Source organism: Sciurus carolinensis, chromosome 10 (assembly GCF_902686445.1).
Source record: "Sciurus carolinensis chromosome 10, mSciCar1.2, whole genome shotgun sequence".
Taxonomy (NCBI): Eukaryota; Metazoa; Chordata; class Mammalia; order Rodentia; family Sciuridae; genus Sciurus; species Sciurus carolinensis.
In genome coordinates this window covers 121073156-121097682 of record NC_062222.1, presented here as the reverse complement: position 1 = coordinate 121097682, position 24527 = coordinate 121073156, and the positions used below count along the sequence as shown (strand labels likewise).

The following is a 24527-nucleotide window of genomic DNA, read 5'->3' as shown; positions in this document are numbered from 1 at the left end:
AACCTTTGTGGGTAGAGGACAGATGTTCAGATGCCAAAACGTCATCTTGCAGTTGGGAGTTCAGGGGACCTACGTGGGGCTCCGGGTTGACTTTGGAGCTTGGGTGGGGTAGTTGCTGTCCCTGGAGGAGTCCTTCGAGAGGTTTCTTGTCACGTGGCTTTGTGTCAATGTCAGACCATGCGGTCTCCACTGTAGTGACTTTGGCATGACTGGGCATGGGTACAGAGAACATCGGAGCTAAAATATCTTCAACCTTTCTGCTGACCGAGTGGCGATCCTTGTCCGGTTATCAACTCTTGCATGCAGGGCAGAGCCCCTGATGGCTAACCCAGGGGAAAGAAGTGCTTCTTCACCGGAACCCCTATCCCAGGCTGACTGGGATACAAAGACTTCATGGACTCAGTAGGACTTGGATGGCAGATCAGGAAGGTGCCGACTTCATCTCTGGGTCCTGCTTGGATAGGCTGGAGATGGGATTTTAGTTACCCTGAGGACTTTCTTCTAGAAACCAGGACTCTTGAGTCTGCTCAAATCTCTCTCTTTGGCAAAGGAATGTGTTTGGTTTGTTCTCTTATCCTCAGCTCAGGGAAGCTCTCTGAGGCAAGGAGTTCAGGTGAGAAGAGGCACCTGTGGAATCCAGGAGGGAGGAGTGAAAACACAGGAAGCGGGGAGGGGAGTGATCTTTATCGTCTCTTCCTCAGTGAGGCCTTCCCCCACCAACCCATCAGCCAGTACTTTATCATTCCCCATGACGTGATTGGGATGTATTCCCGTTTACAGCCTACTTATTGTTATCTAAAGTGATCTTGTTTGTTTATGTCTTTCCTTGCTGGTGGTCTCTTCTCATCTTGAACACAAGCTCCAGGGGTCTCCTCTGTCTTGTCGCCCTCCTTTCTCACACCTTGGACAGTGCCTGGTCTACAGCAGTCACTCCGTCAACACGTGTTGAATGAAAAATGAACGGTGGGTAGAAGTCCAGGGTGTGTGTACATTTTCGAGCACCAGGCTTTTTATGAAAGTTAGACACTTGAGTTAGAAATTTACTAAAATGAATTATTTAGTTTTGTGCCATCTGTAGATGGAGGATACCAGAAAATTAAACCCACTTTGAATGACTCGGGCATGGCCATGAACATCGGTTATTATCCTGGGCTGTGGTCCAGTCCTACTGAGTCCATCAAGTTCTTTTTTCCCAGCACACAATCCCCTGCAAGTGTTCAATCCTGGGCTCTCTCTGCCTTGTATATTTTCTCTCTCTTTATGTTGGCTCGGCTCTCAGCTCATTTCTTTCTGCCATCAAACCACACACAACACCTGTTCTCCTACCATTTGTTGATAACTTTGATGGAAATCACATGGTTGAACTTTCGAGAACCTTGATGTTCTCTGTGTCCTAGTTCACAGGGTAGAGAAGGCCTGTCCACAGGCCTCAGGGTTCCTTCCTTCCTTCCTTCCTCCCTCCCTCCCTTCCTTCCTTCCTTCCTTCTATCCTTCCACTGGAAATTGAACCCATGATCTCTACCACTGCTACATCCCCAGCCCTTTTTACTTTTACTTTTATTTACTTTTATTTTATTTACTAAATTGCTCCAATGGGCCTGAAACTTGCGATCCTCCTGCCTCAGCTTCCCAAGTCACTGGAATCACCAGCGTGCACCTCCCTGCCTGGCTTCTCAGTGCATGTTTAAAGTCTTAGGCAAGGGACTCCGATCTAGCTAAGATCTGAAGTGCCCTTCCTGTCCTATCAGGTGAGGTCAGGAGGGATCACTCTACGGTGTGGACGGGGGAGGCAAGCACTCTGCACCACAGGGTGAAGAACTTCTCGTGAGACTTGAGCCCCTGGCCATGGAGGGGGCCCATCCAGGCCTGTGCTAAACGGCCTGTCCATAGTGGTTCAGGGCTCTGAGATCTGCAGACTGGCCTCAAGGGGGCTGGCCCAACCTAGGGTCACCCCCTCCCCATTATTGAGAGTCTCAGAGACTCCAGCAGCTCAGCAGGGCAGATCTGACCATAGGACACTTGTCACTCTGAGGTAGAGGCAGGAGTGACCACTGCTGGTTCAGGCAACCAACCCTGGGGACACTGAAGAGGGAGGGCAGGATGCGGGGGACACAGCACATGCAGAACTGGGCACATTTTATTCTGTGGAAAGAGGGAAAAGGGAATGAGGTTCCTGTCCTCTACCATCAGGGAGTGTGACCTGCACGTCACCGATTCTCCAGAATCTTGGCTCTTGGGGTCTGAGATAGAGGTCCTGGGGAGGAAGGAAGAGCGGGAAGACAAGCCCGGAGGCAGAGGCTGGAGCTCAGGGACCTCAGTCCTGCCGCCCCACATCCAGATTCAGAAGCTCAGAAATGAGAAGCCCTATCCATGTGTGTCCCTGGCGACGGGCCTGGGGTCTGCTCTGAGGCTCTGGATTCACATCTGCCTCACACCCTCCGCCCCCCATTTTTAAGAAAATGCTTTCTTCTGATTTTTGTGACCCGAACAGGGAGGAAGTGAGTCCCTTTCTGAATGGCTGTGGGTTTGGTGTCCCCTTGGATTCCACAGTTAATCTCCAGTATGAACTGCTGGCTGTGACAGCACTTTTATCCCCTCCAGTGGACCGAGAGAGGATTAGGGCCGATGGGTCGGGTCAGTTAGACCTCAGCACATTCTCCAGAGCTGCTTGTGAAGCTTGTTCCCAAGATCAACCATGAGGAGCCCGGGGGAAACCTCAGGCCCAGTGGTATTCTGGTCCTATCTGGGATTAGGGGAAGCTACCTGGGTGGGGACAGTGCAGGCCCAAGGAATGAGCCGGGCCAGGCAGACCTCTCTGCGGCCGAGACGCTGCTGGAACTAAGTGCGTGTTGTGGCTAATTCACTCCAGGGTGCTCCTGACGAGGCTTTGGAAGACTTTATTCTTTCAATCTTGAGCTTTCATGCTAACTTTTTTTTTTTTTTTTGCCATGTTGTCCGGGCTGGTCTCCTACTCCTGAGTTCCAGCGATTCTCCTGCCTCAGCTTCCTGAGAAGCTGGGACCACAGATGAGCAGCACCTCACCCAGCTATTTAGCATTTACTTTCAAATAGGTAATAAAAACATTCAGAGGCCTCCAGGTTTAAAAGTGAAAGGGGAATCTGTGTCCTGGCCTACACCCCCGGGGAGGCAGTGGCAACTGTAGTCTTGGCCTAGCTTCCTGTTGTGTGCCAAGGGACACAGGGAGGTGGTGGTGCGAGACATTTTCTGTAAGATAAACTGCCAGCTGGAGTCTATGCCTCCTGAACCCTAGCCTTGCAGGCACCTTCCAGAGCTGCCAGGAGGCCAAGGGCAGAAGGTCGGCAACAGGGGCAGGCCTTAGACCCCAGGTTAGTGAGTTCCTCCTGGGATCCTGGCTGGTCCCAGCCTCTCCCTGAGCGGTCTTTTCTGCGGAGCAGAAGGAAGGGGCGGAAGAACTTCCTCGCTAGGTTTCTTGAGAGGATCACAGGAGCCACACACGTTGCACACGTAATTCTTGCTGTGACTATTCACACTCTTCCTTCTCTGCAAGACTATAAGCTGCTTAAGGCCAAGGTTGTGTCCCACACAAGCGCCTGGTGTGCCCACTCCCAGGCACACGGCAGAGACTCAGTCTCAACAGCAGGGCTCAGGTGTGGAAGCACTTGATGTCCAGGCACTGCACGAACACCTGAAGAGCTCAGTCCTCTGAGGACGCTGCTAGCCCTCATCCCCACTGTGAGACCAGGAGACAAGCACAGGGGTTGGCTGTCCCCTGGCTTAAGAGCAGCAGGGCCAGGATTCGATTTCTGGCTACCTGGTTTTAATCCCCAGGTTCTCTCACTGTGACTGGCCCTACCCGACCTTCCCACAACTATCCAGGTTTTAAATCTGAAAGCCCCAACCTGGGCGTGGTGGCACATGCTCGGCATGCCAGACTGAGGCAGGAGAATTGCAGGTTCAAGGTCAGCTTCAGCAAAAAGGGCTGGGGATGTAGCTCAGTGGTAAAGTGCTTCTGGATTCAATCCCCAGTTCCTAAATCAATCAATCAATACAAAACCCCACCTCCCAGAAAGGGAAACCAAAGGTCCCAGCCGAGGATGTAATGAGTTTGTCACCAGTCACTAAATTTTATGTGGTGCCAAAAAACTCGGTAATCAGGAGAAACAATATTTTAACACAATATTTAAAAAGAATTAAAATTAATGCAAAAAAAAATCTACAATGAACAAAATAACAAAATGTCGCCACTTCCCCAAAACATTTGGATGGAAGAAGTTGGAGAGGGAGACATAAAGAAGAAAAGGCCTGTGTAGCCTCAGGAAGGTCAGGAAGACAGGGAGGCCTGGTACCCACTTCCCTCACTTGGGCCGCAGTGAAACCTCTGGTCTTCCTTAGCTTTGGGTGGGTGGGCAGAGGGGCCCTGGAGCAGCAGGAGTAGACCCTGCGGGGAAGAAGGGGTGGCCTGGGGTTTTGGTGGAAGTGCAGGAGCAGTGACCGCCTCCAAGGGAAGGTGTGGCTCAAAAGGGAGACCGCAAGGGAGTCGGGCAGGAGGCACCGGAGAGCTTCTTTCTTGGCATCTGTGGGAGCCAGGACCAGCTCCCCAGGGCAGTGGGTCCAGGAGCCCCCTTTGCTGCGGAGGCTGTAGATCCAGAACTTTGTTGGCAGCAGGGTCAGAGGAGAGTCCACTGGGTAAAGAGAAAACAGAACTGGATTGGAGCTGGGGCCGAGAATCTTGGAGGAAAGGTGCCCTGCAGTAACTTCGAGGTAACTTTATGTGACTTCATCCTGTCTCTGTCCTTCATCCTAAATTGCATTTGGGACTATCATAAACTGCTCAGGTGGGTCTGTCTGTGAGGAGGCTGCAGAGGCCAGGACCCACTTCTAAATTTCACCAACACCATACGTGCAGGAAATGGATGCACCCTCTCCTTCTGGGAAGGACGGCTCACTTGTGACTGTCAGGCAGCAATTACAGACTGCAGAGTGACTTTGCTATTGATCAGATGCCTATTTTTGTAACCACTTTCAATCTCCGCCGGTCGGAGAGAGCTGGAGTCCTCTCCTAGTGTTACAACCGTGCTTTGCCATCTGGCACATGTTTACGGGGCTCGCTGTGGGATCTGAGAAAGCCCAGCTCTTGAGTTTCTCCCTGAGCCTGTGTCTAATTCCCGCACCCCAGCGGGCACTGCCACCCATGCGGTCGCTCCCACTACAGCCCTCTCCGTCCCCATCCATTCCTTTCTTTCCCTTCTGTCTCATCCATCAGTGAGTAAGGTGTACGCGGCTTCACCCACGATGGCCTGGGATGGCCAGCTGTCCATGTTTGCCGGGGGCTTTCTTAGTTTAGCACTGAGATCCCAAGTCCAAGGAAAAACCTCCGTCCCAGGCATACTGGGGTCATGGGACATTCTAATATTATGTGGCAGCTAGTCCAGTCTTCACGACCCACACCCTCGGAGCTGGCCTCTCTGCTCCTCTCGGGACCCACACGCATTCTGCACACAGCAGTGGCGTTTAGACAGCTGAATGCAGAGGGCCCCCTCTGCACGAGACCCCCCAGAGCCCCTGAATCCTCAGGGCGTCCCCTCGGGCCCTGTGGCTCTGCTCCAGCCTTGCTCTGGTCTCCGCACGAGGCTTCCTCATCCCCACCGTGTGCCCAGGCCTCTCAGCCCGCCTGCCCTTGCTGTCCTCTGGCGTGCTCTTTGGGGCCACTTCTCATCGTTCAGATCTCAGCACAAGTGACTCCATCACAGGCAGCACCACTCGGATCTCAAAAAAAACACAAACAAACAAACAAAAAGTTTTCTTTTTTAAACTCAGATTGAACCCAGGGGTGCATGATCATTGAGTTACACCCCCCTATTTATTTTTTATTTATTTATTTTATTATTATTATTTTGATTCATTGTACACAAAAGGGGTACGACTTTCATTTCTCTGGTTGTATACAAAGTAGGGTCACCCTGTTTGTGTCATCATACATGTACATAGGGCAATGATGCTGTCTCATTCCATTGTCTTCCCCCCGACCCCCTATTTATTTTGAGACAGTCTCACCAAATTTCTGAGTCTGGATTTCAACTTGCGATCCTCCTGCCTCAGCCTCCCAAGTACTTGGAGTTACAGGTGTGCACCACGGTACCCAGAGACTGCTTGGATCTAAATGAGCCTCCCTCACTCTGACTTGGTGGTTAAAGTTGATCAGCAGCTAAGCAGTTGTTAGATGGAAATCGGCGTCTTTACCCCAGGACTCTGCTTTAGTCTCTGAGGCATGTTCACTACTCAATTTGGGCATTTTGTTTATTCATCCATCACCTTCCAGCCCCTCTCACCCCTCCAGAATGTCACCTCCTAATGGCAGGAACCTTCTTCCCACTCTTCTCCACTAAATCTCCAATCCCTAGACCAATGCCTGGCACACAATCGATGCTTAATAAATGCGTGGAAGCAAGTCCTCCCTTCACAGGGTATCAAACTGCAGAAGCTCCCCTCCAGGAGCTGAGTGCATAAGGGCTGGGAGCCGCGTGGCAGAGCACATGTGTCAAGGTGACATTTCAGCCTTTCATAGGAAGGGAGGGTCCCTCAGTTTCCTGGGGTTGTGAGTCAAGGTGAAGGACTTTGCCACGGTAGACAGGATGAGGGAGGATCTGCCCCTGGCCTGGCCTGCGGTTTGTATTGTCACCAATGCCAGCATGGTGGGATTGGCCCTGGGAGGGGCAGGGAGCCTCAGGACCGCCTGGAGCTGCGGGTCAAGGCAGGAAGGAAGGGGAGGGAGGGGAGCAGAGCGCATGCCACCCTGGGAGGAGACGGCCTGGAGAGCGTCCTGTCCCTGCCCCTGACTCCTTCAACTGCAGCATCGCTTCCCCAGTGACACCCCGGCCCCCAGCACTGGCGACCGCAAAGCCTTCCCTAGTGTTCTTCCTCCGTGCCAACTAGCCCTCACCCCATCTCTATGTTCACAAAGACCTGAAAACTATCTCCCCCGATTTGTTGAAGAAGACAAACTAGGAGTCGATAGGCCTCTTTCTGAATCCTACACCCCATCAATCACCTCTGGGGACAGATCAAGCCCATGAAAACCCCTAGACAGCAGACCCCCTTGGCCACCCCCTGCTTGGACCCCTCCCGCTTTCTGTTACTATACCAAATCTTGTTACTTTGCTGTCACCCTGTGTCCACGGAGTTCAGTCTTCAAATTCGCCAAAGAACCCAGCCACACGTGCTCCGTATTACAGTCACACATCTGAGTGGCATTTGGGGGAACGTCATCCAGGGTGCAGGGGACAGCAGAGAAACCACAGGAGCCCTGCTGTGCTAATGCTAGGACTGGGATTAAGGAAGCAGATGGGAACAGGAAGGGGGGACATTGCCAAGGCTTCGTGACAGTTCGGATCTTTGTGATAAATGGGAATGGAATCTCCCGTCAAATACCTATTTCAATCAATTTCCAATGGAATCAAGAGACTTGATCAATAGAATTAGGCAATTTCACAAATCAATAGAACTCAGGGGGTCAATAGAACGACCAACAGAATGAGGCAATGACCAGTATTTTTGGCAGTGGAGAGAGTGCCGGGAAGATGTCACAACCACCGCACGGAGCAACTCGCCTGGGACCGTCATCCTAAACAAATGAGTTTACAGGCTGTTGCACTGGGGGTACCCATGGGACCTCCAGGTGACACTCCTCAGCACCTGCTGGGTCCCTCAGGGGCAGAAAGAGAGGAATACACAAAGGAATAAAAGCAAAACAAAAAGATGTGACATTTTAAAACAACAAACACCACCATCACCAACAAAAGAACAAACAAACAAAAAGATTTTAAAAAAAAGAAGAAGAAGAAAAGAGACAAGAGTCATTTCTTTTTTGGGGGGCGTGGGTGGGGGTACCAAGGATTGAACTCAGGGACACTCAATCCCTGAGCCACACCCCCAGCCCTAGTTTATATTTAATTTACAGGTAGGGTCTCACTGAGTTGCTCAGGGCCTCGATAAACTGCCGAGGCTGGCTTTGAACTTGTGATCCTCTTGCCTCAGGCTACAGAATCCCTGGGATTAATGGATTAATGCATGTGCCACCACGCCCCATTTGGTTCCTTTAAGTTACTACAATTGCCTAAAATAACAAATCTTTCAAGATATCGAAATAATTTTCATAAATCTAGCAAATTAAATTGAAATATTGATAGCTCTCAAGTCCTTTTAAGTGTTTAGCATGGTTTACAAACAAGATTTTAATTTTTTTCTTTTCTTTTTCTTTTTTGGTGGCACTGGGAATTGAACCCAGGGCCTCTCTACCACTGAGCTACACCTCCAGCCCCTTTTCATTGTTTGTTTTGAGACAGGGTCTCACTAATTGCCATGGCTGGTTTTGAACTTGCAACCCTCCTACCTCAGCCGCGGGAGTTGCTGGAATTTCATGGGCCTGCCACGGCTCCTGGCTCCCTTGGGGTTCATTTTGTTTCTCTATCAAAAGATAAAATCATGTTACCCTAATGCTGAGCCCTCTCTCATGGTCACGTCAAGGGTTTCAGAACTCTGAACGAGATAATCCCTAATTCACTCACAGAAAAAGTCGCATCTCCACCCAGGAGATAAAATCACACTTTCTCTTTTTTAAAATCAGATTTGATTTTGTGGGCTTTTTGTTTATTTGTTCTTAGGATATTTTTAAATGCCTTTTCTGCCTAACCGCAAAGACCTTGCCCTTGATGGAATTTTCTGCTTCCATGGTGCTCACATCTGGCAGGGACCCCGCAGCCAGGCAATACCACCGTGTCTGATGGGATCACGCCAGGCTTCGCTTCAGTCCCTAGTCACATAAATATCAGTCCATGACAGCGACAGAAGCCAGATTGTAGGAGGTCCACCAACCCCAGGCTCTGACCCCCAATTGCCCTGACAGTTGAATTTACAGGAAGCAGAGAAAAGAGCTGGGTCCGAGGGGCCGGGAAGTTATGGGGGGCATTGAGTGATGGGTGGCGACACAAATTGAGCTGAGAGAAGGGAGGGGAACCGGACAGCACAGTGTCACCCAGCCAAGGGTGGGAAGACTTTCGAGAAGGGACATTTATCACAGATGTCAAAATATAGACAGGCCGAGATGAATGAGAGCTTATGAAAGAGCAGAAGTCACTCGGGTAGCAGGGGCTTCCTTTCTGAACCAGAATGGTAGCCGAAGCTTCTCTGACACCAGCCGAGACTTCCCTTCTCATAGAAGATACTGGATTTTCTTTGTCCCCAATATTATCTTGTCACCCAGGCTCCATATTGTCATATGAGGTATTTCAAATATCTACCAGCACCAGGCATGGTGGCGCATGCCTGTAACCCCAGGGACTCGGGAGGATGAGAAAGGAGGATGGCAAGTTCAAGGCCAGCCTGGGCAATTTAGCAAAGTCCTCTACAACTTAGTGAGACCCTGTCTGAAAGTGAAAAAGAAAGGGCAAGGGATGCGGCTCAGTGGTCAAGCACCCTGCATTCAATCCCCAGAGCCCAAAACAAAAACCAAACACCAAACCTGCCAAACACACATACCTGGTATTGTGAAGCCTAGAAGAGGAAATCAATCATTTGACTTTCCCTAGTGTCACCTCCACGTCTCCTTTGGAGAGAGGGATTACTATTCTTACTTCCTAAGCAGGAGTGCAGAGCGGTAACACATGGGGACCCAGACTTTGCACAGAAATTGCAAAGGGGCAGCCTCTGTCCATTTTCAAGAAAACAAATACGAGTTCTGGATTTCTCCACCATGGTCCTCGTGACACTGGGCAGACCATTCTTGGCTGTGGGTCTGTCCAGTGCATGGCAGGATAGTCACAGCATTCCTGGCGCCTACCCTGCAAGGTGCCAGGGGCACCCAGCTCACCGTGTCACAACCAAAGTTACCTCCAGATGTTGCCCAATGTCCCTGGGGGAAGAAATGTGTGGAAGAGAACCCTCTGCTGTAACTGTTTTCAGTGAGAGGGGTTTCCTCCAAGAATGAGCTGCTTTTGCAACGACACTGGCAGAGTAGGGCATTGTGGGCTCTAGAACATACTAGAAGGGGCTCTTCCCTGGTCCTGCCACCTGGGCCCACACCACTGGGTATCTTTAAGGCTGCCTTGTCCTGAAGGGGCTCACTGGCTCCTTCCCTGCCCCCGATGCCTCCGGAGGGTTTTGACTTTGCATCCTGTCAGAGACCCAGTTGCAAATTCTTGCTTAGGCCCTTCCAGCTCAGCTCAGCTGGGTGTCCTCTACTTTCTCTGAGCTCTGTTTTCCCTGTCTCTGAGATGGCAAGCGGTATCTACTTGGACCAGCCCTTAACTTTTTATCTCCTGCAAATGGAGATGCGAGCTGTACTTGGTCGGGCTGTTGGGAGGATGAAGTAGCAATTGCACCTCCAGCGCCTGCAGCGGAGCTGACTCGACAAGGATCAACTGTGCTGATACTTTCATTATCTTTATTATTTAAAAAAACAAAAACAAAAACAAATCTTTATTGTCTAGAAGTAGGTATTTAAAACCCCCCATTTGTCCATCTTCTTCCTCTTCTTCAACACCTCTGACATAAAGGACGTTATTACACCTTATTGGAACGTCACCCAGACGTCCAGAAGAGGCTCCCTCTGTCCCTCTGGGTTTGCAAGCTGCATGTTCTTCAGGTCACTTGCGGATCCCAGGCAGCCCTCCTTCCCCCGCTCAAGTTTCACCTCTCTGGCTTCCCTGTCAATCTACTGAGAAAGGTTTGGGATTGAGAAGTAAACTCATGCTGAAAGCTACTTCCTGGCCACCCAGCTGCAGTCTGTCCCTTGGGACTGGAGCAGCTACCAGAGGACGACTACTTTTATTTCTTTCAAGATGAAATGATCGTGGGGCATGGTGGCACATGCCTGCAATCCCAGTGGCTGGCGAGGCTGAGTTGGAAGGATCACGAGTTTAAAACCAATTTCAGCAACAGCGAGGTGCTAAGTAACTCAGTGAGACCTTGTCTCTAAATAAAGTACAAAATAGGGCTGAGGATGTGGCTCAGTGGTTGAGTGCCCCTGAGTTCAATCCCTGGTCCATCCTTCCCAAAAAAGAAAAATTAAATGATAGCATGTACAGAGGAAAAAGTACCATAAGGGACGTTGCAGATGAACAATAAATGAAGATTTGTGCCTTGTAGTGGTGTATCCAACCTCCAACAGCAAGTGCCATTTATTTATTTATTCATGATCCTGGGGCGGAACCCAGGACCACTTTATTACTGAGTTATACCCTGGGCCCTTTTAATTTCTTTTTAAATTTTGAGCAGGGTCTCGCTAAATTGCCCAGGCTGGCCTTGATTTAGGGATTGTCCTACCTCAGCCTTCTGAGTCACTGGGATTACAGTCATGAGCCACCACACCCAACTAAGGACCATCTTCTTAGGAAAAGAATTTTAAAGACTCCTGCCCCACCGTAGGCCACGACTGGCCCTCCTCTGTGTTTTGACTAGGTTGCAGGGCAGGTACAAAACACATAGGCTTATAATTGAGAATTTGAGTTATAAAAATTGTTTAGTAGTGATGAGTATTGAAGTATTTTTCACTTTGCAAAATGAAATGACTTTTACTTCACAGACCAGAAGCAGCATTTTCTCTACAATAAAGAAATGATAAAGAACCTGAAGTATTTGCAAACTTTAGATAGGAATCCATTAATTATGATATCTAAAATCTGACAATTGCCCCCTCCCCTGGTTTTTGTGTGTTTGTTTGGTCTTTTGTTTGCAGTACTGGGAATTGAACCCAGAGGCGCTCTACCACTGAGCCATACCCCAGTGCCACTAAACTGTCCAGGCTCACTTCCGAATTGCGAACCTCCTGCCTTGGCCTCACAAGTCCCTGATTACAGAGTGTATGCCACCAAGCCCAGGTGTGATCCATTTTAAAGACTATCTCTCAAGAACGAATTTTTGATGTATGACGTGAGGTATACCTAAGTTAATTTTTTCCTAATTATTAATTGATTACTCTTGATAATGTATTAATAATTTTTAACTTTGCCAGCTGTGATGGCACACACCTGTGATCCTAGCTACTCAGGAGGCTGAGTCAGGAGGATCACAAGTTCGAGGCTATTCTGGGTAACCTAGAGAGAACCTGTCTCAAAATAAAATTTTAAGAGCTGAGAGTGTAGCTCAGGGGTAGAACTTGTGTGTGTGAGACCCTGGTTTCAATCCCCAGTATCACATAAAAATAATGAGTAAAAAAATAAATAAAAGAAAAATATCCTTAACCCTTAACTTTAACCTTTATTTGAAAAAAATTTTTTTTTTTTTTTTTTTTTACTGGTACCAGGAATTGAACTCAAGGACCCTTTCCCACTAAACTATATTTCCAGTCCTTTTCGGTTTTCTTTTTTGAGACAGGATGTCACTAAGTTGCCAGGCTGGCCTTGAACTTGTGATCCTCCTGCTTCAGCCTCCTGAGTCACTGGGATCACATGTGTGCACCCCGTTTGAAACATCTTCGACATGGAATGGTAGCAGAGGCCTACTCCTGGGTCCCTTTATCACAGGGACCTGTCTCTTCTCTTTGGCTGTCACCGCAGTTTTGGGCTCTGCAGTCTTGGGTGTGCTTCCATATCTTACGGAGCTTGTCTCATTACACATCTTTATTTTCTTCTACTTTCCTCTCCTGGATGAGTGAGGATTATCTTGCCCTTGCCATGCCTTCTGCCCTGGTGGGGGTTGTCAGGGTATCCTGATCTCTAAAGCCCCGCAGAGGAGTCAGGTCAGACAGGTCATCAGAACAAGAGGCCCAAGGTCAGTGTGAGTGAACCAGAGAAGAGGGGGTTAAACAAGCCCAGGAGAGGGATGAGTAGGTTCCGGAGGCTTCTGGCCTGGGTAGGGCTGTTCAGCCCTAAGGTGGGATCTAAAATGAAGAGATTATGGGACTAGAGGCCTGGGTGGAGCCTAAGTCGATCTTGGCTCACCTCTATAAAGCCCAGCCTCTCAGCTTCCTCTGACAACAGTGCTCTCCAGCTGTTGCCGACTGCTTCCTGTTCCTGACGACTGCCTCCATCCCAGGTAGGAGGTCTCCTAGGGACCGAGAAACTCCACGCACGATGTACTTCCGTCTCCCTGAGTCCGAGAGCACAGAGCTGGTCTCTGGGAGCGGGAGGTGGCGGGTGGGGTGACAAGGTGAATGTAGTGTGGAATGATGAAGGAAGTCAGGTGAGGAGTGAAGGGGTCTGTCCTCCAGCCCCAAAGGTTCTGTACGTGTTGTGGGAAATCAGAGGGTGAGTCCCTGGGCCCAGGTGATGGGGTGTTTTCGTGTCACTGAATGCCCATGAGGTCCCTACTGGAGAGCTTGCTCTGGGAGGAGACGGCTGTGTGGTTCCTGCTTGGGCCTGTGAGAGGTTGGTTGATTTGGGTTCGAGTGTAACTTGGGCAGATGCCTAGCTGTCCAGGCCTGAGCGCCTTGTCTGCAAAATGGAGCTGGCTGACCAGGTACTTGAGCAGTCGTGGGCATTAGTGAGCCTGGCCTGCAAAGTTTAGACAGGAAGAGAGAGGCTTCGGCTTCCTGGGCTTGTTGTCTGATAAAGGTAATCTGTACTCTGGGCGATGGTATCAATCTGAAGAGGGATCGTGAGGATTAAAAGGGAATTATCCCAAGCTCTGGCTTCGCCTCCAGGTTCTTGTGTGTCCCTACCTTCTTAGCAAATATAGATTTTCAGAATGAAGGGATTGTTTCTTTGTGTGGTAGGAGTGCCCTTTTTATGCTCCCAAAGGCAGGGTCCGGGGTGCAGTGAGAGGGTAACTGGTGCCTGTGGATGCCCCGACATTGCCCGTGGTTAGATTACGTGGTTCTGCTTTTCTCTTTGCTTCTGGGGATTTCAGATAGAGACAGTCCCCTCAGGGTAGGACAGTCCTCCCTTATCCTTGGGGACAAGACCCTATTAATGCAGGAGGAAGTCACCTAATTGAGGTCCTCATAAGTCACTCTCCTTGAAGATGCAGGACAGGTGGGAGATATGGGCAAGGCTGCCTGCCCATTTCTCTGGCAGGAGCTCAGGATTGGGAAGCATTTTCAAGTTGACAGAAACGCCAAAGAATATTTAGTGACAAAGGAAGGGCTCTGTGTAATGTGGGAAAAGAAGTTCCTTTATGTAAGGAATGCCAGCAATTCTCTTAACACCTCCAAGGACACCCGATTGTGCTGCTGGGAGGCAGGTACAAGGTTCCCAGCCCTGTGCCATTACTAGATCATTTCAGTTCAGATTCTCCATCCTGGAGGGGGCAACCTGAGAGTAGGAGGCTCCCTCCACTGAATTTGGAGTTAAATGTTGACTTGCTTGCAGGGTGTGGTGACATATGCCTGTAATCCCAGGGGTTTGGGAGGCCAAGGCAGGAGCCTTGTAAATTTGAGGGCAGCCTTAGCAATTTAGTGAGCTCCTAAGCAACTTTTCAAGAACCTATCTCAAAATAAAAATGGATTAGGGATGTAATTCAGTGAAGTGCCCCTCAGTTCAATCCCCAGTACCAAAAAGTTGATTTGCTTTAATATACAAAAATCTTAACGAAAGATAGGCTTGTTTCCGGTAGGGAACTCATACGCTAATTTAACATCTGGTTGGAGGTAGGGTGGGTGAGCCAAGCACAGTGACCCCGAGGGAAGTTCTTCCAGACCTGCCCATATGTATCTACAGGTACCTCAGCTAGGTCAGTGTTCTTAGAGGGGAGATTGCCAAATGCTTGTCTATGTTTAAATAATTCAACTAATCCACATGGCTTCTATGAGGCTCCATAAAACTCCTTCCTCAACAGGATTAGGGTGAGAAGACCCCTGACTTTCCTTGGTTTTTGGCCCACATTGCAGAGTGGAGTCCTAAGCCACTGAGGTACCCAAGCTCAGGTTCCCAGTGCTTAGATGAAGCAGGTCTCAGACTCAAGTCACTCCTGGCTCTGACGTTCTGGGTTAGCATCCCCGTCCCCTGCCACCTTGGTAGACTTGAAGGATTCTGGTTATGTCAGCACAGAGGTTTGGGGGCAGAGGAGGTTCATTTTTTGCAGGTGAACTTGAATGCTTTCAGAAGCAGAGCATGCCCTCTGCTTTCTCAAGGTTCACACTGGCCCCTCATTGTCATCTGGTTATTCAAAGGTTAACCTGCTTGGACTAGAAGGCATTTGAAGTCCATTTTTTTAAGTAAAAAGTAATTTTTAGTCCCTATTGTGTATAAGGCACTCCAGTGAACAAGAAAAGACCAAAGGAGCTACGGAGACAGTTGGAGAAGGTGAAGGCTAGGTAGCAATGTTACGGTGATGAACTTTGAAGTGTAGGCTGAGCAGCTTCCGAGTGCTCAGGGAAGCCCCTTCCCAGAAAGACATCTGTGCAGAGACCTGAGTCAGGGAAGCAGTTTGTGCAGACTGGAAAAGGGGACCTGAAAGTCTGGAGTCTGAGGAACAGCAGGAAGACTGGCTGGAATGCAAGGGGATGAGCTGCCATGGGCTTGGCTGGTTTTGAAGCTACGCCCAGTTGGGTGGAAAAGGGCAGGGTTACTTAAAGAAGGTCCGAGTAGGAAAGGACACCACGCAGTTTGTGTCTGCGTTCTTTGGCTCTTTGTTGAATGAACCCAGGGGCACTTAGTAACTGAGCCATTTCCCCAGCCCTTTTTTAGTATTTAGAGACAGGATCTTGCTAAGTTGCTTAGGGCCTCCTTCATTGGCTTCGAACTTGTGATCCTCCTGCCTCAGCCTCCTGGGCCGCTGGGATCCTAGGTGTGCACCACCAGGACGGAAAACATTTCTCATTGTGAGTCGTGGCTAGAAAATGTTGAAAGCCATTAACCAAAGAGCGAGCGGAAGAGAGCTGAGTGCTGAGCCCGGGGACCCTTTGACACATGGAGGTCAGGAAGGAGATCCAGTAATGGAGACTTGAGGGAATGGCCAGTGATTTAGGGGGACATTAAGACAGAAGCAGAAAGACGAAGGCATTTCAAATTCCAGATGAACCAGGAGCCTCGATTGCTGCTAGAGGTTGAATAAAATGGGGAAGTGTTTGCCACTGAGCTTGGTGACATGGAAGCCAATGGTGACAATGATAAGAGCCCTTTTAGTGGCATATTGGGGGGCAAAAGCCTGGTTAGGCGGGTTTAAGAGAGAAAAGCAGAGAGGGAATATTTCAAGAAATTAAAAAAAAAATATTGTAGTTGTAGATGGACACAATACCTTTATTATATGCAGTGCTGAGGATCGAACCCACTGCCTAACAGATGCTAGGCAAGCGCTCTACCACCAAGCTACAACCCCAGCCCTCAAGAAAATTTGCTATAAAGAGGAGAAATGGGTCAGTGCCTAAGGGGTGGGTGTGAGCTCAGAGGTCAGTGGTTCCTATAGCCAGGAGAAAACCCAGCAAACTATCCTGTGGAAAAGGTTCTCGTGAAAGGAGCTAGTGGTCACAGGAGGGAGCAGAGCACTTGGGCACCGAGAGGGGAGGAATTCAGGGCATTTGCCAGGGGCATTCAGCCTGTATCCAGAGAGCAGAACATACGTGTGGCCGCAACTCTGGACAAACAGTATATTTGGAATGATAGAAGGTCTCTCCTGAGGGCTTCCATTTTCTCAGCAAGACTAGAAAGTATCATCAGCTGGGAGTGGAGGTGGGGAGTTTGGTCTCTGCTTACCTGCTCTGCGAAAAGCAATAGGCTCTCCCAGGGCTGGACACGCCCTTCCTGCAGAAGCGTGTCAGATGCCCATGGGCTCTAACTGTGGTCTTGATGGGCAGCCAAGCATGGTACCCGTGTGCCTGTCAATCTTCCTCTGGGGCCCTCGATCTGTCACAAGCTCATTCACACTAAAAAATGAGGTCACCAAAAAGGGTCATTGCGGCTCCCAGCACAGTGAAGTCAGCCTGGTTGGAAGTGGACTCAGGGCAACTCCAAGATACTCCATCGCCATGAGCCCCGTCTTCCACAGGATTTAGGAAAGATGGTCTCAGGCGCGTGGGAACACAGCTCTAGGGAAATACAATAGAACTTGTATGTAAAAAATTTAAGAACCAAAGGAGCAGGGCACAGTCACAATCCAACACCTATAATCCCAGATACTCAAGAGGTTGAGGCAGGAGGATCACAAGTTCAAGGCCAGCCTTGGCAACTTAGTGAGACCTTGTCTCAAAATAAAAAATAACAAGGGCTGAGGCTATAACTCAGTGATAGAGTGCTCCTGGATTTAATCCTCAGTACCAAAAACCAAACCAAACCAAACATCAAAGGAAATGCACCTAATAGTGGCTTTTTGTTACTAGCTTACCCTCCTTTTATGGAAATTTTTACAATTTCCACAGTGACTAATTTACTTTAGTGATAGAAATCTTGTGCAAACGCTTTCCCCACAAACACCAGGATTGGATCAGATTTTCGTCTGCATCGCTGGAATCTGCAGATTTGCAGTTCCTCCCTCTTAGCATGCCCTCCCCAACACCTGCCCTAGGCTATCTCAGAAAGGGAGATGGGGAGGAGGGTCAGGCCCAGCAATTCTTGCTTTATTTGTTTTTATCTGTTTGCATGGGGAGGAAAACCCAGCCAAACCATAGGACCAGATTTCTAAGACTTGTTCCAACCTAAACATTCTGTGCTTTTGTGTTCCCCATAAATCGTTGATGGTGGCACAGTGATTTTTATCTGGGCAAAGGTTTTCACAGAATGATACACACGATGGTACCTTAAATTCCTGGATGAAAAGAGTTTTGCCAGGTTCCCAACAAGAAGTGAGAAAGGGTCCGTAGGTGCTTGGGAAAGAGGGGCCTCTCTGCAAAGTTCTGGAACAAAGTAAAATTGATCACATTTGCAATAAAAGGAGAGAGTCTGACTTGTCCAGTGACCCTAAATTGGGAGGTCCACTTCCTGAAAGAAGCCGAAGTTGGCTGCCTGTTCCCATGAGTCACATTCAAGGATCCTACCCCCCGCAGATCAGAAAGAATGAAGTAGCGGCAGGAGTCTTGCCACTTGGCCGTTCTCAGGGCTCATAAAGCCTCCAGCATGGTAGGGAAAAGATGTCAGTTTTATTGAGTTTCTTTAAGGTCAAAGAACTTGTATTGTTCTGTTCCCTGGCAGCTGGTCCCAGCTGCCACCCTCTGGACACTCCCTGCCCTGTGCCTCCAGGAATGGGGTAGAGAACGGGTGGGTGGGTGGGTGGGTGGGGAGATTGGAATGGTTGGGGTAGGAATGTGGCGCTGCGGGGACCCAGCAGGCCCTGGGGCTGTTCCTGCTGAGTGAGACGCAGTAGGTTCTGATTAAGGGGGGCTTGGCAAGAAGACAGGCTGAGCTGCTGAGAGCCACCCAGCCCTTCCTTCCTCAGTTGTCCACTGAGCCCTGCTGAGTCAGACACCCTCCTGGATTTGGGGTATCTCAGCAGAGATGAGGTGATCCCCGACTTGTAATGATTGGACTTAATGATCTTTCGACTCTGGTTGAGAAATCAATACGCACTCAGTAGAAGCTGCACTTTGAGATTTTGAATTTTGATCTTTTCCTGGGTCAGTGATATGAAGACGATGGTCTCTTCAAGCTGCCCAGCAGCTGCAGAGAGCCACGGGTCTGGGTCTGACGTGTGATCAGGAGGGAACACAGCTGCTGTTACCAGTCTGATGCTCAGTACATTAGGGACATGAGATGCAGTTTTGACTTAGAGTATTCTTTTTCCTTTGTGGGGCTGGGAATGGGATCCTGGGCATCGTGCATAGCTCTGCCACTGAGCAATTTGCTCCCCACCCCCAGCCTGTTATTTCCAATACTTTGTGATAGGATTATCTGGATGTGACCCCATTGCAGGTTGAGGGGCATCTGTAGTCTCATCAAGAATTTAAACCCTGGAAGGATCTACCTGAATGGATGCCGGGTGGAGGGAGCTAGCTGGCCAGTTCTGTGCTGCAGTTGGTTTGATATTTGGCTTTCATGGTTGCATTCTTGTTTTTTCCAAAAAAGCTGAACTCCAGCTGGGCTTGGTGGGGTACACCTGTAATCCCACTAGGAAATCTGAGGCAGGAGGATGGCAAGTTCAAGGCCGGCCTGGGCAACTTAGTAAAACCCTGTCTCAAACTAAAAAGGAGGGGGGAACTTAGTAAAACCCTGTCTCAAACTAAAAAGGAGGGGGGGCGGTGTGGCTCAGCCACGGCGTGACTAGGAAGGAGACCTCAGGAACTTCTTACTCTTAGGCTGAAGGGAACCATTGGGAACCATTGCCGCCGGCCCTGCCAGCTGGCCTGCGCATGCTTTGGTGTCTGGGAAGTGAGGCCAACATCCGTGGCCATGTGCACTGTGTCCATTCCAACTGCTGGGCTACTGCCCAGGTGATTGACATGCAAGTTAGTCAGTAATCAAGCCAGCGTGCTTACTCCAGGGATATCTGAGCCACCCTGTGACACTCTGGCTAGAGGCAGGGCAGAAAAAAAAAAATGGAGAAAGCAGTCTACAGTAGAGAAAGAAGGTATTTTCATAAAAAACCCCCAGGTATCTCACCAGGTGGGAGATGATGACATCAGTAGGCTTGGGGTCATAGCGGGCATGGAAACAGGGGCACTTGCATGGACCGAGAGCGATCTATCGCCTTGACTTGTGTGGTTGGCTGCTCCTCTTGCCTCTGCACGTGGCAGAAGCTCTGGAGCAAGGCAGGCTCGAGTGTGAATCCCAACTGGTTAGGAAAGTGGTTAACACGTGCTCTGGACTTCTCATGGCTAGAATGGAAGGAGTTAATGGAGTCACTGTGAAGACAATGGGATAATAGGAGGAGCCAGAGTTAGTGCAGGAAGTGGAGGCTCCCACACAGGTAGGACCGAGCCCTACACTGAACGTTCATCAGCTCATGGTCACCCTAGAGGGGATGCAAGAGGAATTGGTGATGATGAACTAGTTGCAGTGAAAGTAAGGAGGTCAGCAGAGGATATCAAGGGAACATTTGCAACTTCTAGAAAGATCCACTCATTACCGAAGCCCAGATTCATTCAATGGATAATTATATCCGTTGCACTTACTACATGTTAAGGATGTGCAGATGGTGTTTCAGGAAGGGTTCAAGAGCCAAAGGCTGGGGTCTGAGGTCCTGGCTCTGCCTCCAATTGTAACAGACTCATAACAAGGAACGTGGCGTGAAGATCGTTACTGAGCCCCTCCTGTGTACCAGGCATTATGGTAATGCTTAATATTCACTCCAACCCACCAAATAACTAGAGTTCTGCAAACAGTGATATCAGGACTTCTTGGTTAAGACTCAGGCAAAGCATTGACATTCTCTTACTAGGACTAATAACCATCACGGTGATGGATCTGTGTGTTGGACTCCTGAGATGTACTTTATTGTCAGCATTACCACTTGACAATTTCATAATGTGTGATTGTGTTCTATCTGTGGCTGTAACTCTCTTGGGCGTATTTATTACTTGGCACCAGTTCAGTACCTGGCCGTTGCATCATTGAAGAATGGCAGCATGACTATTTCTAAGGATTTTTTTTTTAATATTTGGCTAGGGTTTTGATGTATTGCCTTGACTGGCTTTGAACTTGTAGGCTTCAACGATTCTCAGCCTCCAGAGTAGCTGGGACCACAGACTTATACCACTGCCTGGCTTTAAGGTTTCATGATTAATTCTTATAATCTTATTTGAGTACTCAAACCACTGTTGGAAGTGGATTGAGAGGATTTCCCCTTGTTATGAAATAAATGGAATGACTCAAGGTGGAGAACTCTGGATCAGTACCACTTTATTTTTTTATTTATTTATTTTTGAGGTTATCTATCAGATATTTTAATTTGCACAAGGTTGAAACTACATGCTCGCTGAGGATACAGCAGAATACCAAGATAAGCCACTTTTTGGTTGTTCACAAAGTGCCAGGTACTTTCGTAACAAGTTATATACCTGTTTTTCTTTTCTAATGTTAGCAACTTTTGAGGTGAAGATTACAAGTTTGAGAGGTTAACCATAGCTTGTTAGCAGTAATCAGGTGTATCCAAACCAAGTTTACCTGTCTAAGAAAATGGACTTTCTTTCCCCTTTCTCCTTGTCTTCTCTTCAGTTTTCATAGGATTAAAAAATGGTGTGTGTGTGTGTATGTGTGTGTGTGTGTACACAAGAAAGAACATCTCAAAATTGATTGCCGAAGTGTATATTTTTTAAACACCCTGCTCTTGTACTTTCATCAATATCCAGTACCATTTTTTAAAGGCCAATTGATGAGTGAAAATGGACACTCATTGCTATTTTAGTTTCTATTCTCCAGTACTACTGTGGTCTTGTGGTTCTTCATGGTTTTGACCTTTTTTTTTTAGACTTTCATTCTTTTTTTTAATTTTTATTGTAAACAAATGGGATACATGTTTCTGTTTGTACATGGAGTAACGGCATACCATTTGTGTAATCATACATTTACATAGGGTAATGGTGTTTGATTCATTGTTATTTTTCCTTCCCCCTCCACCCCTCCCACCCCTCTTTTCCCTCTATATAGTCCCTCCTTCCTCCATTCTTGCCCCGCTCCCATCCCCCATTATGTGTCATCCACTTATCAGTGAGATCATTCATCCTTTGGTTTTTTTGAGATTGGCTTATCTCACTTAGCATGATATTCTCCAATTTCATCCATTTGCCCTGCAAATGCAATAATTTTATTATTCTTTATGGCTGAGTAATATTCCATTGTGTATATATATATATATATACCACAGTTTCTTTATCCATTCATCAATTGAAGGACATCTAGGTTGGTTCCACAATCTGGCTATTGTGAATTGAGCAGCTATGAGCATTGATGTGGCTGTATCTCTGTAGTATGCTGATTTTAAGTCCTGTGGATATAGGCCAAGGAGTGGGATAGCTGGGTCAAATGGTGGTTCCATTCCAAGTTTTCTAAGGAATCTCCACACTGCTTTCCAGAGTGGCTGCACTAATTTGCAGCCCCACCAGCAATGTATGAGTGTTCCTTTCTCCCCACATCCTCGCCAACACCTGTTGTTGCTTGTGTTCTTGATAATCGCCATTCTAATTGGGGTGAGATGGAATCTTAGGGTAGTTCAGTACCACTTTAAAAGCATTTATTTAGCCTGTAATTCCAGCAACTCAGGCTGCTGAGGCAGGAGGACTGCAGGATTGAGGGGACACCTGCACTTCGGCCAGCCGGGAGGGCCAGGTGTCCAGCTGGCGGACCTGCCGCCACCCTCTTTCTGGCTGCAGTACTCGTGGAGGGAGTTTGAATAAATCCCAAGCAAGGCTGGGGCTTTTCCCATCCTGCTGAACTCTGGGATTTCCAGGCTGGTGACTCAGAGGGTGCGGCACGGAGCCCAGGAAGAGGAAGGAGACCCGGGGCCCCTGGGTGTCTCTCTCACTGCACGGCCGTCGCCCAGGAAGAGCACAGCCACTGTCCCGGTGGCATCTCTACCACGTCCTCTTTGTAAAAGCAACGCAGCCCCAGCGGGCGGCTGGAGTGGCGGAGGAAGCAGCAGAGTACCCAGGGCAGAGCACACGTGCGGAGGGCAGGGGCCATGCCCCGAGAGTCCAACGAGCGGGCAGCACGTGCGGCACGCAGGCAGCATCTGCAGGTGGGCAGCAGTGGCCCTGCACAGCGGGTGCCCCGCCAGCCCTGGGCTCAGCCTTCGTCCCCAGTGGCTAGAGGAAGTGTTTGCGGCCCTGGGCTCAGGCCGCTCATCTGTTCCCCCTTCTGCTAAGCAGGACCTACTGAGGCTCCAAAAGCCAGTAGCACTGGTTACCAGTCTCCCACTCTTGCCCGCTGCTGGGTGCCCGCTGCTGGGTGCCCGCTCCCTGTCACTGGGGCAAGAGGGAGGGCAGGGATGTTTGGGAGGCCAAATCTTGGGTTGCTGGACTTTCAGGAAGTAATGGATCCTAAGAAAGCAGCATGGGTGGGGGAGGGCCTGGTTTTGAGTCCAGGATGGCAAAAAACAAAGAACCAAACCACAACAAAAGGCCTGAGAGGATGCTGTTTTCATGGTAGGAAGTCGGAAAAAGTAGCAGTAGGAGGTGGTAGTGCACATCTGTAATCCCAGTGGCTCAGGAGGTCGAGGCAGGAGGATGGTGAGTTCGAGGCCAGCCTCAGCAGCTTAGTGAGGACCTGTCTCTAACTAAAAAATAAATGGAGTTGGGGATGTGGCTCAGTGCAAAAGCAGAAAAGTGGTATGTGAAAAATCTGAAAAGGCTTCTGTTAGCCGGTGAAGGTGGCAAAGGAGGCTTGGCTGAGGGGAGGGAGGAATCCAGGAGGAGCAGCCTCATGCTGGCCCAGGGTACACTCCCCGTAGCCAGCCTACCGCATCCAATCCTGTGGGCATCATTGCACTCGGGCATATTCCTTCCAGAAGGTTTGGGGACATGGACTCCCCAGTGTTCCACAAATGAACATAGTATGTTTGTAGATAGTCTATCAGATATTCATGGAGCTCTTTATAGTTACCAAGTCTTTCCCTGACATTATCTTCCAAAATTTTCATCTCCAATTTAAGTTAGATAAGGTGAGTCTGAATAAATCCACTGCCCCCATTCAACAGGTGAGAAAACTGAGGCTCAGAGTACTTGGTTTGTCTTTACTAATAAGAACTAAATGAATGGGTGTGAAATTGTCTTTTTTGTTATTTTTTGAAAATGGGGATGGAATCCAGGACTACTTTACCACTAAGCTACATACCCAGCCCTTTTTAATTTTGAGGCCAGTTCTTGCTAGTTTGCTTTATAGCCTTGCTTAGTTGCCCAGGCTGGCCTCTATCTTGCAATCCTCCTGCCCCAGCCTCCCAAGTTTCTGGATTGCAGGTGCGCACCACCCTGACTGGCTTACATAATTTTCAATCTCCATTTCTGATTTCAATATTGGCATGTGTGGATAAAATAGTAAGTCTTCACCCTCCATTATCCATGTTCAGGTTAGCATGTATCTTCTAATCTTTTTCCATGTATGTAGAACCTCTAACTGTTCTCTACTTTTCCAGAGAGATATTCTACTGGCCCGTGGTTGGCTTGGTATAGACATTGTTTCTGAAGTAAAGCGGGAAATGTATGATTAGCCTTCTTCGTCTGTTGTCTGTTGCTGATTACATAATACCACAGATGCGACCAGTTATGAAGAAGGGGTTTATTTTGTTTCAGGGTTCTGCTTGTTGCTGGCAGGAGTCCAGGGGTGGCACAGGGCATGGTGTGATTTTACATGACGAGACACAGGAAGTACAAGAGAGATTTGGCAAGCTGACTTTATTGACCTGGAGATAACCCATTAACCATTAATCCATTAACTGCATGAATGGATTAATTCATGAGAACAGCCTGGTTATCTCTAAGGTCCTATGTGGTCTCTCTTCCTTGTACTGGGGTTTTAACCCAGGGGTTCTTAAGCACTGCTCACATCCTCAGTCCTTTGTGTTTTATTTTGAGACAGGTCTAAGTTGCTGAGGCTGGCCTTCAACTTGCAATCCTCCTGCCTCAGTCTCCAGAGCAGCTAGGATCACAGACATGTACCACTGTGACCGGCAGTCCCACATCTTAATATCTCATGATGGAGATCAAATTTCAATTTAATGAGTTTTGAAGGGGACAGACTATATTCAAACTAAGC

At 48.7% G+C, this 24527-nt stretch overlaps 1 pseudogene; it reads right to left on the bottom strand.

The window, feature by feature from the left end:
* Positions 1-3696: 3696 nt before the first annotated feature.
* Positions 3697-10727, bottom strand: LOC124994308 (small nuclear ribonucleoprotein F-like; annotated as a pseudogene).
* Between the last annotated feature and the right edge of the window lie 13800 nt (positions 10728-24527).